The sequence below is a fragment of the Euprymna scolopes genome, chromosome 30, assembly GCF_053919585.1.
Source record: "Euprymna scolopes isolate OS-2025 chromosome 30, ASM5391958v1, whole genome shotgun sequence".
NCBI lineage: Eukaryota > Metazoa > Mollusca > Cephalopoda > Sepiida > Sepiolidae > Euprymna > Euprymna scolopes.
This window is the reverse complement of record NC_136511.1, coordinates 20,939,653-20,957,190: the sequence shown is the minus strand read 5'-3', so window position 1 is coordinate 20,957,190 and position 17,538 is coordinate 20,939,653.

Below are 17,538 nucleotides of genomic sequence, written 5' to 3'. Positions count from 1 at the left end.
TGAAACAGGTGTCAAAACCACATTGGTTTTTATAAGATATTTGAGTGCGATCTACATTCCTTGGGCTGCATGTTTTGTGAAATCAGGTGTGGTGGAGGGAAAGGGGCATGCTGTTTCCCGTGTTTACGCCTTTATTGAGAAATATCCTCTGTTTATGACGTCAGAAGTGTGGTTTAAAACGTAACTAATTTTCACGTGGATTTACATGTGTTTATCCACAAATACTTTTGGCACACAAAAGAATCCTCAGTTATAATTCTAATTTATTTTTAAGCAATATATCTTAATTTCCATTGTCCATTCATTTAACTGATATTTTTTAATATTCAGATATCTAAAAGAATGGACAATAAACTCTTTTTCCGACATACACAATGTTAACTATTCATAATAGAATTAACAATAGACTGAATTTCTAACATTTTATTTTTCTATTATCTTTAACACTTGCATACAGGGTTCGATTCTAGATTGATCCTAATATCATTTTCCCTCATCTAGTATGTCTTCTTACTCACATAAAAAGGGGGCATCCCTTCATGTAACATTGTTAAGTGTTTTATTTTTTTGGTTTTTGTATTTATTTTATTTTTTCTTGTTATTTATTTATTTTATAATTTATATATCTTCATTTACTTTTTTATTCTTCGCTATATTTTATTCTTCCTTCGTTTTTAGTTGTTTGGTTCATTATTTATTTACTTATTTGATTGTTTATATATAAGATATGTTATTATGGTTGGGTTAGTGGTTATTTTTATGATGTTTGGGGTAATTATCTTGGCAAGATTGTTATATGTTTATGTATACTAATTTTCGATGGTTTCCATTTTTAAAAAATATTTCTTTTTCTCTAATACTCTAAAATGTATATATTTGAGAGGTTTATTTATTTTATAATTTATATATCTTTATATATCTTTATTTACTTTTTTATTCCTCGCTATATTTTATTCTTCCTTCCTGTTTAGTTGTTTGGTTCATTATTTATTTACTTATTTGTTTGTTTATATATAAGATATATGTTATTATGGTTGAGTTAGTGGTTATTTTAAGTGGATACATGGGTCTATTAATAGGGATTAAATAAATGTGGTGGATTGGTAGTTATGCAGTGATGTTTGGGGTAATTATCTTGGCAAGATAGTTATATGTTTATGTATACTAATTTTCGATGATTGCCGTTTTTAAAAAATATTTCTTTTTTTTTAATACTCTAAAATGTATATATTTGAGAGGTTAATATGCATAGTTCTAGGTTGGTTGGTTGGTTGTTTTTGTTTTACGGCATATCAACCCTTTGCAGGTTATTTAATGCTGAATCCGGTGATTTTGAAGAACATTTTTTTAATAGAATATATTTTATTTTGCAAGTCAGTTTCTATTTAACCCATAGTTGGAACACTAACAGGTACTACCATTCCGGGTCAGAGTGGACCCGGGAGCAGTGGAAATTAAAGGGTGGCTACACACTCCCCAGAGCCCGCAAGTTGGGGCCTCACCATCGGATATAGTTTAAGGTCATATCCAGGACCACTTAGTTCTAGGTTAGTGGGTTGGTTGTTTTTGTTTTACGGCATATCAATCCTTTTCGGGTTATTTAATGCCGAATCCAAAGATTTTGAAGAAATTTTTTTTAGTAGAATATATTTGTTGTTTTCAGGTCGGTTTCTATTCAACCCATAGTTGGGACCCTAACAGGTACTACCACTCCGGGTCAGAGTGGACCTGGGAGCAATGGTAATTAAAGGGTGGTTCCACACTCCCCAAAGCCCACAAGCTGGGGCCTCACCACTGGATATAGTTTAAGGTCATATCCAGGACCCCCACTGAGGGACTTTTACCCTCTGCAGAGGGGCAGCCGGCGTATTCTAATGCCCCACCGACAGGGCCGCTTAGTTCTAGGGATTGGATAAAAAATACATGTGCACACAAGTATTATATTTTTTTTCTAAACAGTTCACTTCTTGGAAGTAAAAAATACTCGAGCCGAGATTGAATCCAGAAGCTAATGACAGTGAATCAAATAAGAAAACAATAAGGCCAGCTCGACACGGTCTTTAAAAAGTGATTTGAAACCTACTTATTATGAACAAAATCTAATCGATTTGCGCATGAGAAGACGTGAGACAATTTACAAATATGTATTAATAAAATGCGATAACTTCCAACTAACAATTTTTAAAATTGTGTTCCCTTAGCAACCCTATTTTTCGGATTAAAACCAATGAAAGTCTTTCACATGTCTGAATACCCTATGTACCAAATTTCAAGTCTGGAGAAAACACTCCTTGAGTATATATGTTGTACTCACATACATGCATTCTCATACACATATATATATATATATATATATTTAAGACTGTGTATTTTTTAATCTTCTATAAAAAATTTCTCAAGTTCTAAAAAGATACACCGCCTTAAACGTTGTACAAACCATGACTGAAGATGAGGAAATGTAATTCATAATTCAAATAATTTGAATTTTCAACATTTATCTTAAAAATCCGAAAGAACTTCTTAATATCGATCAGAAAAAAATTCTATTAGGCTTGTTCATATCTTAGTTTCAAAATATTCTTCCATATCTAAAGAATACACTCAGACCCGAACCACAAACCTAATTTTTATTGTTTAATTTATCATCAACTAAAGCATGTTGCTGTAACCCCTTTTATTTGAATTTATTATGGAGCAGTTAGCATTTGTGCGTTCGTAAATGCAGGCGTCGATTGCATAGAAAAGTATAAAATAGAACTATTGCCCTAAAGCTTCTAGGAAGAGAATGGTAACAACCAGAAGGTAACTTTGAGAAGATTTAACTTTTGAAATAGATACGAACATTTATATTTTACATCTTTTCGAATTTTTTTATGAATAACTTATTTTATTGTTTGATTGTAAATGTGTAACTCTAAAGCTATAACGTTTTGCATTCAGAATTTTTTTATAATTTCGCAACCCAAACAAGTTCTTAATTCTTTTTCGACATTTGGAACATTAAAAACGTTTAGGTTACATTTCATATTAAAATCGAAGTTATATAATTTCGGTTTATCGGACTATTCTCAACTTATACAGATGTTACCTCTGACTTTCTTCAGTTATATCCTATTGAACAATGGGAAAGTTTTCGGAATCCGAACTGATTTTAATTTCTTGTGGACATACTTTTTTCCCTGATATTTTCGTGTAACTCTAAAACTGTAAATATTTTGTATTAAGAATGTGTTCAATAATTTCGCAAACTTGACAAGTTCTTTATTCTTATAGTTATATTGAAAACATTCCATAATAAAATCCAAGTTGTAGGACTTCGTTTTTCTGACTATTCTCACCTTAAGTACTATTGTAATATCAACGCCTATATCACACCCGACATTCTTAAGGTATATCTTGTCCAACATTGGAAGTATATGCATGGAACTTATTTAAAACAGTGCTTTTATTTAATCCACCGTAGTAACATGCTCTCGTGTTGTCAGTCACGGTAAGGAGGAAGTTTTAAGTAATACGCAATGCATTGTTAGTAGCATCACCAGATTGAAGCTGCAATCCTAATTTTAAAGTGAGGACATATTAATATGTCAGATCTTTTTTTTTTTTTTTACACAGTGGCCACCACTTATCGAGGCCCGGAAGCCACTCAGGGATAATGGTTATTGCAAGTACATTACGTTAGTGTGGAGATTTGATGAAGTGTTTACTTAAGGGGGCGGTTCATTAGGAATTAGTTAACGTTGGACTTGAAGACATCCAAGTTGTAGCCAGGTGAGAAGCAGGCAGACGGAACAGATCTTAAAAAGTAATGGATTATTTTGATTTGCAAAACACATTATGTTACTACAGGAAAATGTTTAACGCTCACGATTTCTGACAATAATATTTTTTTTCTTAGTACTAAATAGGTCTTTTCCTGAGTACTTTCACGCCTTTTGCTTTTATTTGTGTGTTAAAATTACAGGGACCCGTGGCGAAATGACTAAAGTACCAAGTTATAAATTCAACTTTTATTGAAGTTGAAGGTTCAATTTGTTATGGCGATATTTCGTTTTGCTGAACTCTCATTTCTGTTATTTTTAAATAGATCCGTTCAAATAATTTAAAATTATATTGTATAAATCCAAAAATGCTATACTCAACGTCGCTTTTGCCGATATTTTTCTAGAAAGACATCTTTCTAGAAATGCCTAGCACTCCTGGAAGGGACTTTGAAAAAGTTGCCAACATCCTTAGTGAAATTGATTTGTAAAATGAACAGGATTCGAACTTATAACACCCATGTCGTTAGACACTAATGCTTCTCTTTAAAGCACCGTCACCTTCCATATTTTTAAATAAGGAAGCCTGTTTCGCTGGTGTAACGATGTCAGATTTGTAATTCTAAAGAGTGGGGTTTAATTTATATTTTTTTTTCGTTATGATTACTCCTTACCTTTTGTATTTCTACAAAATTTGAAACGAACTAAAGCGACTTTGATCAATATAGCCTTATTGTCCCACTGAAGATTTGCTGTAAAGAGTTGCATTTTAAGAATGTTCAAGTTTCACTATTTCTTAAAACAATTTCAAGTTTTCACAATGTTTCGTCCGTTTTTTAAATTTGTTTGATATTGTTAATAGAAAAACTTGTCAACATTCTATGTATAACATCAGAACCAGAAGAGTATTCAGCAAAAATGAGAAATTGAAGGCCTTATCATACACACTCCATACAATTTTTTTTTCTTGGTGACTAGCATTTCAGCCCGGCGTTGCCCGGGTGTTTTGATGTGTATGTCGAGTAAGAAAAAAGTGTCAGTAGGAAGGCAGGCTCGAACCCGTAGCGAAAAGGAGGAAAAGAACGGGGGAAACCCTAACGTCTATGCTGTTACGACTACCGCCAAACCGGAAGTGACATTTTTTAAAGGTGAAAATATTAAAATTTTTAGCCAATTTGTCGACATTTATCGTCTGAAAGGTCGAACTTCAAAACGATCGTGATCTTTTGAAAATCCGTCGCCCTTATCGAAAGTGTTTGGCAGACATACATACGTACATGCATACATACATACATACATTTATATATCGGTAACTAAAAAGTTTCGACCTAAACCGATGAAAAAGCTTGCCCAATCTCTGAATATCCTTTATGTAAAATTTCAAATGTTTAGACCAGAAATTGTCTGAGTAATTTGATAGAGGCCGCAGTGGTAATTTTTTTTTTAATTTGACCCCTATTATGACCCACTTAACGTTTATTGTTTTGGGTTCAAACAAAGTTATTAAGTTAGGTCCCTATCCAAGGAAACTTTATATAAAATTTCAAGTGTTTAGACCCAAAATTGTCGGAGGAGGTTGGTAGAGTGCTCAAAGGGCAACTCGTTGAACTTTGACCCCCTTAACAGCCAAATTTTCGCTCGAAACCCGATCTCATAAATTGTCCCAAATCCGAGTACCCTGTATATATAATTTCGAGTCAGACTTAAAAATGAGTTTTTGAGTAGAGAAATGTACATAGACACACAGACACTTTCACTTTTATAGATGTATAGACTGGCAGATTAAACAAAAATATATACGTATACATAAATATACATGGAAACAATTTTGTTTACTGTAAATTTTTTACGCACATATTATGCAAGTATAAATCATGTAGAATATCTGCATGAATATAATTACACGCAATACATATAAAGATGATTATTTCATTAGAAAACTGAAGCAACTCAGAAAACTGAAAAAAAACTAATAGGGAATTCATTAAAATGAATATTTAAAAGAATATGCAAATTAGCTAGAAATTTTGCTAGTGAATGCATTTCCACAACACATAAGAAAATTGTATTTTCCTTTTAAATAAATAGAAAAAAGAGTTGCCTTTTTTCTGTTCTTGACCTTCAGGTCGGGATCAAAGTGTATTATCTGTTCTACAGTGCTGCACTTAAGGTAATGTGTCTCAGTCAATGGAGGGGACACCCTCTGTACTGGGGAAAATTACTATTTTGGGCCCCAACAAGAAGGCCCCTTTTGCTTTTTTTTTTTTTTTTTGCTTTTTTTTTTCGGGGAGCTGGTTTAACTCCACATGTTGCTTTGGTGGGAAAGCAAGTAAATACTAATAGACAAGAGAGTTGCCTTTTTTCTGCTATCGGCCCGGGATATAAGTGTAGTATTTGTTCCGGCAGATACTGCAAGCAAAGACCATATGTGGGGGCAATCCCACACAGAAGACCTTGGTCAATGTAGGGGCAACCCTTCATACCAATTGTCACTATCCAGCTCCCCTACTCCCCGGGAAGTTGTCTCCATTTCCCCTTCACCCCTCACATTAAAATTGGCCTTGTGCCTAATTTGTTCGGTGGGGGAGCAAATAAATACCCTGTTCTTGGCTTTCGGGCCAGGATCAAAGTGTATTATCTGTTCTGCAGATGCTTCACTTAAGGCGATTTGTTCCAGTCGATGGAGGGGAAACCCTCTATACTGGGGCAATTACTATTTTTTGACCCAACCAGAGTGTCCCTTTTTTTCGTGGGGTTGTTTTAACCCGACTTTAAAAACGACCTTGTGTCACATTTTGCTTTGGTGGGAAAGCAAATAAATACTACTAGGAAAGAGGGGTTTTAATATGAATATCAATACATACAAAAGAAAAACGAATTTATAGGAGTATAGATATTCGTTTTTACCATGCTAGTCGTTCATAGCAGACGCAAATACCCCTAAAAAGCAACTCTGCAGGGAAATTATTATGGAATCACTAGTTCACCACATCGCAAATGCAACTCTGCTCTCTGACAAACAGTGTGGGTTTAGGCAATGTGGTTCTACTGCAGGTATTTTAAGTCCTCTCTGAACGCATTTACCATATCCTGGATAAGGCGGGCGAAGCCAGGGCTGTAACCCGTGATATATAAACGGCCTTTGACAAAGACTTGCATAAAAGGCTGCTAATGGAAATTAAACTGTACGGTATAACTGGGCGTGTACTAAATATAATAAGATCCTTCTTAGACAATAGAAGCGTACTGGTTGTCATTGACGGACGTATATCCAAGCAGCATAATATTAATGCGGGAGTGCCTCAGGTGTCGATCCTTGGACCATTATTATTCCTGATAGTCATAAGCGGCCACACTAATAATATTGTGTCCGAGATGTGTATATTTGCTGATGATACAGCACTCTATAATATGCATAAGGGAAAATAGAATAGTCTCTCCATCTTAGATAAAGTCCAAAGAGTTGTCAATCTAATCGGGCCCACTTTATCAACTAAGCTTCAGCCCCTGTCTCATCGCCGCAATGTTGCATCACTGTGCCAGTTTTACAGATATTTTAATGGAAAGTGTTCTGATTAACTTATTTCACTTATACCCCCTCAATGTACATTTCCCCAACAAATCCACTTAGCAACAAAATCTCACCCCTTCACTGATGTTGTCCCTAAATGCCAGAAAGTTTTCTATTCTAGTAGTTTCTTCCCTCGAACAGCTAGACTTTGGAATTCCCTTCCTGCTGCCTGCTCCCCTGGCTGTCCTGATATGCAAAATTGTAAATCTAACATAAACAAATATCTTATTCTTTCCTAGACATGACATTAAATAGTAGCCTTTTACGTCCAAGTGGCGATATGCTTTGTAAGGGGTGACCATGAGTAAAAGTCTTCAGTAAGACAAACAGGCCAAATTGACCGAATTCTGTCGAAATAAACGTAAAACGTTCGCCTCACGTTTAAAATTTCACAGAAGCACCCTCCTTTAATGTAATCAATGTTCAATGAGAATTTTTATAGCTGCCCTTCAATATTACATCTAAATTTCTTACATTTCAAATTTAGCTATGAGTGACCGACAAAAAGATTGATTGAAAATTTAGCTCTCTAGAACTTATATACTGTGTCTATCAAACTACTGTTATGTTTGTCTTGAAAATGAAACTTGATGCATAGAATATTTTAACATGTGTAGTAAATTCGATTTGTTTCTTAGTCGGTAAAAATAGCTGCTACGAAACAGTGTATACTTAACTCTGATTTGGATCGAGATAAAAAAAACTGAATGAGTTATTCGGATCTGTGGAACAAATTCACATTAATTTTTATCTGCAAAATATCTAAGGGCATAAATTTGAAAAAAAAAGAACCTGAAAAACGTAAATGATCAAAATTTAAAGTCGGCAAGTGTAAGTCTAAGTGTATTACTTCTCAGCATGCGCAAATATACATTTTTACTTTTAACGTATTTTATCTCGCTCATATATATATATATATATATATATATATATATATATACTGTATACGATAGTTGTTTTCAGTAGGTTTTGTGTCGATAAACGAGGCCACAATTACCCTTATAAAGTGTTTTTACAGATCGGGTATATATCGATATAAACGTATCAGATTGTGAAGCATGTGGCCACGCAAATCGTCGAATGGTCAATTGAGGGAAATGCAGCAACAGGACATTAGTGAAATAAAATTAATAGGAAAAAAAGCCAGAATTTCCACAAACGCGCACCTTTTCATTGGGATCAAAAAAATATCCAAAAAACTAAACTTTTCGCAAAATAACGTCGAAAATAATTCCAGAGCTTTTGCAGTACGTATAAGGATTATTTACGAAGCCCTACTTAGTATGGACGAACAGACTTGTCAATTAATCTGTACTAGCTTTGAGCATGTCATTGCCTTGGTACAATACACTTATATATTTGTTCATGTATCCCGTTGCGTATGTATTATAGAATCAATACTCTATTGGTTATATTTTACGGGGAATAATTTGTCTGGGCTTATTTGCAAAGAAAAATGAATAAAATAATGATGAGAATGTCGTTCCTCAAATTCGGTCCGCGTTGCTTTACAACACATCAGCTTATATTTGAGTTTGACGATGAATGCTCTAGAAAAGCCACTTTTAATTAATGTTTAGAAGTGATTTGTGGCGATTTTAAATGATCCCTGTTCTTTTATCGTTAAATGACTTCGTTTATCATAAAAATAAAATAAGGTACATCCAAGCTTGAATAGGGAATCATTTGACCTGTCGTTAAATGCTCGAAAACTTAACTATATTTCCAGATAAATGTTTTTGTTTGTTTTTTTTAGGAAGAAATGATTTGAGATTTTATTTCCCGTCGTCTGTGTAACGTAAATATTATGTAAACTTACTGTTTTTTTTTATCTATAAGAGATAAAGAATATTTAAAATCGGAATTTTCCGATTTTTTATACTTATCGGATAAATTTCTGTACGAAACATCTAAACAGACTGGAAGCCATATTTAGATTTGTGTGAAACTTGTAAAAGATAGGCGCAGCCATTTCGGAACCTGTGAGGAAGGAACCCTCACACACAAAATGACTTTTCTATAAGAGTGGAGATTTTCGGCTAACAGTTTTTAAAGAGGATGACGTAAAATTTTAATTTAACCTGAATCAATAACACAGGATTTACTTTACAGAAGTATCGTACTTCTGCATGTGAAGCGTACGTCTAATTAAATGAAAAAAAATTTCATTTCATTTATGTACTAAATGACCGTTCTCCGACGGTATAGCCATGTCACATATTTTCCTTAAATCAAAACCAAACATGTTTAAAATATTTATAAACGTTTATGTACTTCGAAGCAAAAATTGGTTAAAGTCTGAATTAGAACAAAAACATGGCAGTCGATACAGTCATATCTGTATTAAATAATCATTCATATCAAAAAATAAACAAAATACAGGGTGACCATATTTTCACACGATTGTTGACATTAATCAGATGTGATTATAACAGGACTTTTCATTTTCTATTTTGAGCGATTATACCTGCTCGGCGTGGTTGTATTGAGACCGCCATATGTTTTGTCACAACTCAAATTTATAACTATTTTTTTCAAAATGAATAAAGAGAAAAATTTGTTAAGACACACAATTTGTCCAGGTAGGTAGAAGAGTAACTTATGAATCGGGTAACATTTTTTTATTTTTGTTTTGTTTTTGTTGGATCTTGTTAAAAATGCCCGACTTTTTCGGTGTCTTTGCGATTTATTTAGAATTAGTCGATTTCTATGCTTTAATCAGGGATCGTACAAGACATCCCTATAATTCTAGATAGTTTCTTGGCCAACTTGTTTACTAACTCGAATGTTAGCAATTTAACTATGAGTAAAATTAGCTGGACATGGAAATATAAAAACGTGATAGTTGATTAAATTAAAAATTCGGTTACATTCAATGACTAATGAATGCTAGAGTTGCCAGCGACGGACACCTTGTAAAAACTGTAACAGTCCCGTTCAGTCAAACGAATTGAATGATTGCCTTATACTAATGCAACTATTTTTATTTCAGATGGCTGAGGGTTTCGCAGTTGACGTGCGGCAGGCTAATTCACAAAACGGACGACTAATTTACGATTTGATTACTGCGAATAATCTGAATGGAATACGTGCACTATTGAACCCCTTCAGCCTACGTCACCGTCATTCGATTGTTTGCCACAAGGTTTCCAATAAAACTCTTCTGGGACATGCTTGTGAACTCTGCTTCCGTAACATTGTGAAATATTTCTTGGACGAATGTGAAGCGGATATTTCTGAGCGTTACCCTTACCGTCAAACATGGTTATCACCACTGCGAGTCTCTATCTCAAACGTTGACCTTTCAATGCTCTGTCTTTTGATAAGACGTGGCGCTGTCACCGTTGATAAACTCGAAGCGAGAACTTGCGCAACTTTCGCTTTCAATAAAGACTATTTCGCTATGGAGAGGATTTTAGATCATAGCATTAGTAGAAAGACACCAAGGCTCAATATCCTGCAGTTGTGCCATACACCTTCTTTCGATGTCAACAGGGATTTACAAAATCCCAACTTTCTTATAAGTTCTTCGCGCCGTGGAAACATCTACGAGATGAAGACCTTGCTTATGCATGGCTCACGCGCAAAAGGAAAAAACTTTTCCGAAGAAAACGCATTGTGTTGTGCCATTATCAATAAGCAGCGAAACGCTGAACATTTTTTGTTAAATTATAGAGTATTTACGTTAAATGATCATGTACGGGCTCTTGAATTGGGCGGATCTAAATTAATAGCCTTAGACTTTGACTTGGAGGCAGGTGTGCTATGTTGGAGAGAGGCATTACGAATACGTAACGAACATTCCTTTGGCGTTTCTGATAAATTTACTATTAAAGTTAAAACTGATTTAGGGTCAGAGTTCGTTTGTGAAGAACAGCTAGACGAACTGAGACATAATGAGGCAGATCTTTGTATCCAGGCGTTAATAGTATTAGTCCGTTTGCTATCTCCTAACAGTGATATTCTCCATGACGCGTTTGTGAATGTCGCCAAGCATAGTGTATTTCAGAAAGATTTATTACGACAGCTTAATATCCTTGCCGAACTATCAAAAATACCGTATGTGCCCGTGAGTGGATGCGTTGATCCGGTTCAGCGGTCTTTAGACGTCTTAGACTTCTTGATTCGACTTAATTTTCAAAGTAATCCATCCAATATGAGCGAACTTTTATGCAAGTTTCGAAAGCTAATTGATTTTATTAATGGAGTTAATTGGAATGTCTTGCTGCGCGGTAGGAATGATTTTTACCCTGAAGTTTTCTCGCGTCTTCTTTTACTAGTCCTTAGAAATATAATCGGCATAGAAAATGAACTCGGCTTGGACGAAAATGCATGGATAAATGATGACATCAAAAGCATCCTGGAGCATCATTCTGATCCTTATCCAATCACATTACTTCACATTGCAGTCGAAGATCCCTCAGCATCATCTGTGCTTCCTTTTATTATCAGCTGTTCGGATGATGTCAATTGCACAGATGACCATAAAAGCACTCCAATGCACTATGTAACCCACCGTTTTACAGATAACTCTACTCTCTTAGATCAGGTCACATTGTTGGCAAACGCAGGCGGCCATATTGATGCAGTTAACAAATTTAACCGCACCCCATTTCTTAAACTTAAAAACAGGGGTGTTATTCAAAACCCATTAACTTTTCTGTCTTTACAATGTCTGGCTGCTCAAACCATTCATAAGTATAACATCAAGGTTCCCGACAAGTATCCTAAAAAATTAGCCTCGTTTATAAAGATCCATTCCACTTCCTAGTTTAAACACTCTATATTTTTATATTTATATTTCAAATTTAAATCTTTTTTATTACTAAGATTTTTATGGGTTTTAGTTTTTAACCCCCCAGAATCTATTCCTACGTGGCTTTAAGTTGCCTTTTTATTTTAAATTCTATTTAATCGTAATTTTCGATTGTTTATCAATATCAAGACTCGTAAATTTTTAACCCTCTTCCAAACGAGTCTTAATCCGTACTGAAGACACGTTTGTCTTGTTTAAAATGAAGTGTTTTGTTTTCATGGGTTTACAACTATTACATAAAACATTCCGAATATAGATTTAATCGTGCTATGCTTGGTAAAACAATTACAGAAACACACTGGCATCTTGCATCTGGTTCATTTGTGAGCAGACGCAGGCCGCCATATTGGTTCATTTAATAAATTCGGTATGTCACCATTTTTACTGTTAAAAGTTAAGTGAGTTATGGACAATTCTTTTAATGTTTTTTTTTCAATGCCCTTTTGCGTAAAGTGTTCCTAAGTAAGCCATTAAAGTCCTTAATTTCTCTGCAAATTTTAATTTCATTTCTAAATATTCATTTACGGTAAAATTTTTACTTTTCCAAATTTGTCTATTTTCTATACCAGTTTTTCGTTTTTTGTTTTTTTAACCATATTTATTTGTAAGAATTTCGTCTTTTTTTAAATAACATTACTCCGCGACTTCATATCCATATCTTTATCTCAATTATTTATGTATTTCCTTTGAAATCAAATATGTTTATCCTTATCGTGATCCCTCTGGAAAATGTCAGAAGTTTTGTTTATTTTTTTTTCAACCAGACTTATCCCTTTCTTTATTATTTAAGACGTGGTCTTTTTTCACCCGAAGTTGAATGTGATAAGACTACACAAACCCCATTGACATCCATATCTGGCTGCATCCTAGACGATTTTTTATTTGTTTTGTAAAACTTCGTATTAAGGGTTTACTCTACAGCCGTGTGCAGTTTAAACAGTACTTACTTCGCTTAATCAGTATTTAATCTCCACAGCAAAGTTTGTAAATTTGAACTATTTACATTTCCAAAAATTGTATGTGTTTTCATTTTTCTCCCCAAGATATATTTCTACATTGTGTAAAGATCAGTTATATTTTTTATTATGTAAACCAATCGAACATATATAACTGGTTAATTATGGTCCCCCTGTCTAAAAATTTTACGGGGATTTTTTTTAACACCGCGTATTTATCTATTTTATTATAAACTTGTCTTAGTTTAAAATGCTGAAGTTTAATGAAGGTGTTAGTTTTATTTTGCGTACAATTTATTTTCCTGGATGTTTCGAGCATAGTTTTACTCGTCTTAATGCAAGTTTTAATCGTGAGATAGGAAAAAAAATAATGTATATGAAACTCGCGGCACTTGAACGGCGTTGGTATTATTTTTTGTTTTGCTTTTATTTTATATTTTTCTGTCAAGTTCTTTTTTTAAATTTTTACAAAACGCTTTTATTCGTACTTCAACACATTTGATAGATATCTGCATTGTGAAAATTAATAAATTTCGAAATGTTACTTTTAGAATAAAATCAAGCAGGCAGACACGACGTTGCTCGGGATTGAATGATGATCAACAAATGTTCCATGCTAAATATTTTGTCACTGAAATTCTTTTTCAACTGGATCGATGAATTGCCTGCTTGTTTTTAGTTACCCATCGATCTAACGAAGGGAAGCCTTACATGCACCTTTGCAGTAACGTAACTTACATTGCACTGTAGAGAACATTGATTTGCATAAAATTATTCTTACATAATGGCTTAAATTAACGTTTAAAATACAACAGTCTAGTATTATGATTTTATTATACGGGCACCTTCACTTCATACGCTCTATTTTACCTGAGAAACTACTGTTCGTTCAATTTGCTGGAGATTTCTGCTTCTGCAGTGATACAACTTCAACGGACATTCGATGTTAGGCGGTATAAAAGTGTTTACTTGGGTGAAAGTTGTGTTGGGTTATGAAGCCAGGCAATAACCTGATTTTGTTAATAGCAATCGCAAAAACAAAAGGCCGAGCCTGGACTTCCTAAACATTGACATCAAATAATGACGTCGTGAACAGACAACAGGAATCTGGTCAATATAAACACATGCACACCAAAGTCAGACATTGAGTTGAACAAGCATACGAATATGTACTCTCATTTCTCTACCGTCACAATTATCCTCTCATTAATCCCCTTTCTCATACTGGTTCCACTTATCAAAGGCTACAGATTGACTTTTTTTACTTAATAAGGTAGCTAAAGTGTTGAAAAGTACTGTTGAAAAATTGTACATTCATGCGAATAATAACTTAACAATCGGACTTCCGTCTGTAACCAGATTTGTTCGATTGTCGAATGCATTCCGATAGAAAACCTAGGTCAGAAAATTTGACACCAACTATATTAGTGAGAAATTATTTATAAAAAATCTGCCCAACCTTTTCGGAGTCCATAAGGAACGAACACACGCAAGCATACAATGACTTTTGTATAAAAGAAATAATGTCTTAAAACAGACTAAAGATTAAAGCTAATGAACATTTTACAAAGATTATTAGCCAATCAAAAACTAGGGATTTAACATAATTAAAAAAAAGGTGGGTTCCCTCTATCGAGCTAGGAGACTACTCACGCCTGAGAGTATCATGTACCTTTACATGGAGTAGTATTGCCACATCTGGGCTGGTGCGCCTACCAGTAGTCTCTCCCTCTTAGATAAAGTCCAAAAAAGAGTTGTCAATCTAATCAGTAACACTTAATCAACTAAGCTCAAGCTTCTGTCTCATCGTGGCAGCGTTGCATCACTGTGCCTATTTTACAAATATTTTAATAAAATGTATTCTGATGAACTTGTTTCACTTGTACCCCCTCGAGGTTCATATCCCCGACAAACCCGCTTAGCAATAAGATCTCACCTCTTCACTATTTTTCTCCCTAAATGCCAGAAGCTTTCTATTCTAATAGTTTCTTCCCTCGAGCAGCTAGACTTTGGAATTTCCTTCCTGTTGCTTACTTTAAATGTAACATAAACAACTATCTTGTCCATGTTTCCTAGATATGGCCCCAAATAGTAGCCCCTTAGGTTCAAGTGGCGAAATGCTTTGTAAGGGGTGAACATGCGTAAGACACAAAAAAAAAGATATGGGTTAATAAATAATATAAAAATAAATCGATATAAAGATATGGGTTAATAAATAATATAAAAATAAGTCGATATAAAGATATGGGTTAATAAATAATATAAAAATAAATCGATATAAAGATATGGGTTAATAAATAATATAAAAATAAGTCGATATAAAGATATGGGTTAATAAATAATATAAAAATAAGTCGATATAAAGATATGGGTTAATAAATAATATAAAAATAAATCGATATAAAGATATGGGTTAATAAATAATATAAAAATAAATCGATATAAAGATATGGGTTAATAAATAATATAAAAATAAATCGATATAAAGATATGGGTTAATAAATAATATACAAATAAATCGATATAAAGAAATGGGTTAATAAATAATATAAAAATAAATCGATATAAAGATATGGGTTAATCAATAATATAAAAATAAATCGATATAAAGATATGGGTTAATAAATAATATAAAAATAAATCGATATAAAGATATGGGTTAATCAATAATATAAAAATAAATCGATATAAAGATATGGGTTAATAAATAATATAAAAATAAATCGATATAAAGATATGGGTTAATAAATAATATAAAAATAAGTCGATATAAAGATATGGGTTAATAAATAATATAAAAATAAATCGATATAAAGATATGGGTTAATAAATAATATAAAAATAAATCGATATAAAGATATGGGTTAATAAATAATATAAAAATAAGTCGATATAAAGATATGGGTTAATAAATAATATAAAAATAAATCGATATAAAGATATGGGTTAATAAATAATATAAAAATAAATCGATATAAAGATATGGGTTAATAAATAATATAAAAATAAATCAATATAAAGATATGGGTTAATAAATAATATAAAAATAAATCGATATAAAGATATGGGTTAATAAATAATATAAAAATAAATCGATATAAAGATATGGGTTAATCAATAATATAAAAATAAATCGATATAAAGATATGGGTTAATAAATAATATAAAAATAAATCGATATAAAGATATGGGTTAATAAATAATATAAAAATAAGTCGATATAAAGATATGGGTTAATAAATAATATAAAAATAAATCGATATAAAGATATGGGTTAATAAATAATATAAAAATAAATCGATATAAAGATATGGGTTAATAAATAATATAAAAATAAATCGATATAAAGATATGGGTTAATAAATAATATAAAAATAAATCGATATAAAGATATGGGTTAATAAATAACATAAAAATAAATCGATATAAAGATATGGGTTAATAAATAATATAAAAATAAGTCGATATAAAGATATGGGGTAATAATATAAAAATAAATCGATATAAAGATATGGGTTAATAAATAATATAAAAATAAATCGATATAAAGATATGGGTTAATAAATAATATAAAAATAAATCGATATAAAGATATGGGTTAATAAATCGATATAAAGATATGGGTTAATAAATAATATAAAAATAAATCTATATAAAGTTATGGGTTAATAAATATTATAAAAATAAATCGATATAAAGATATGGGTTAATCAATAATATAAAAATAAATCGATATAAAGATATGGGTTAATAAATAATATAAAAATAAATTGATATAAAGATATGGGTTAATAAATAATATAAAAATAAATCGATATAAAGATATGGGTTAATAAATAATATAAAAATAAATCGATATAAAGTTATGGGTTAATAAATAATATAAAAATAAATCGATATAAAGATATGGGTTAATAAATTATATAAAAATAAATCGATATAAAGATATGGGTTAATCAATAATATAAAAATAAATCGATATAAAGATATGGGTTAATCAATAATATAAAAATAAATCGATATAAAGATATGGGTTAATAAATAATATAAAAATAAGTCGATATAAAGATATGGGTTAATAAATAATATAAAAATAAATCGATATAAAGATATGGGTTAATAAATAATATAAAAATAAATCGATATAAAGATATGGGTTAATAAATAATATAAAAATAAATCGATATAAAGATATGGGTTAATAAATAATATAAAAATAAATCGATATAAAGATATGGGTTAATAAATAATATAAAAATAAATCGATATAAAGATATGGGTTAATAAATAATATAAAAATAAATCGATATAAAGTTATGGGTTAATAAATAATATAAAAATAAATCGATATAAAGAAATGGGTTAATAAATAATATAAAAATAAATCGATATAAAGATATGGGTTAATAAATAATATAAAAATAAATCGATATA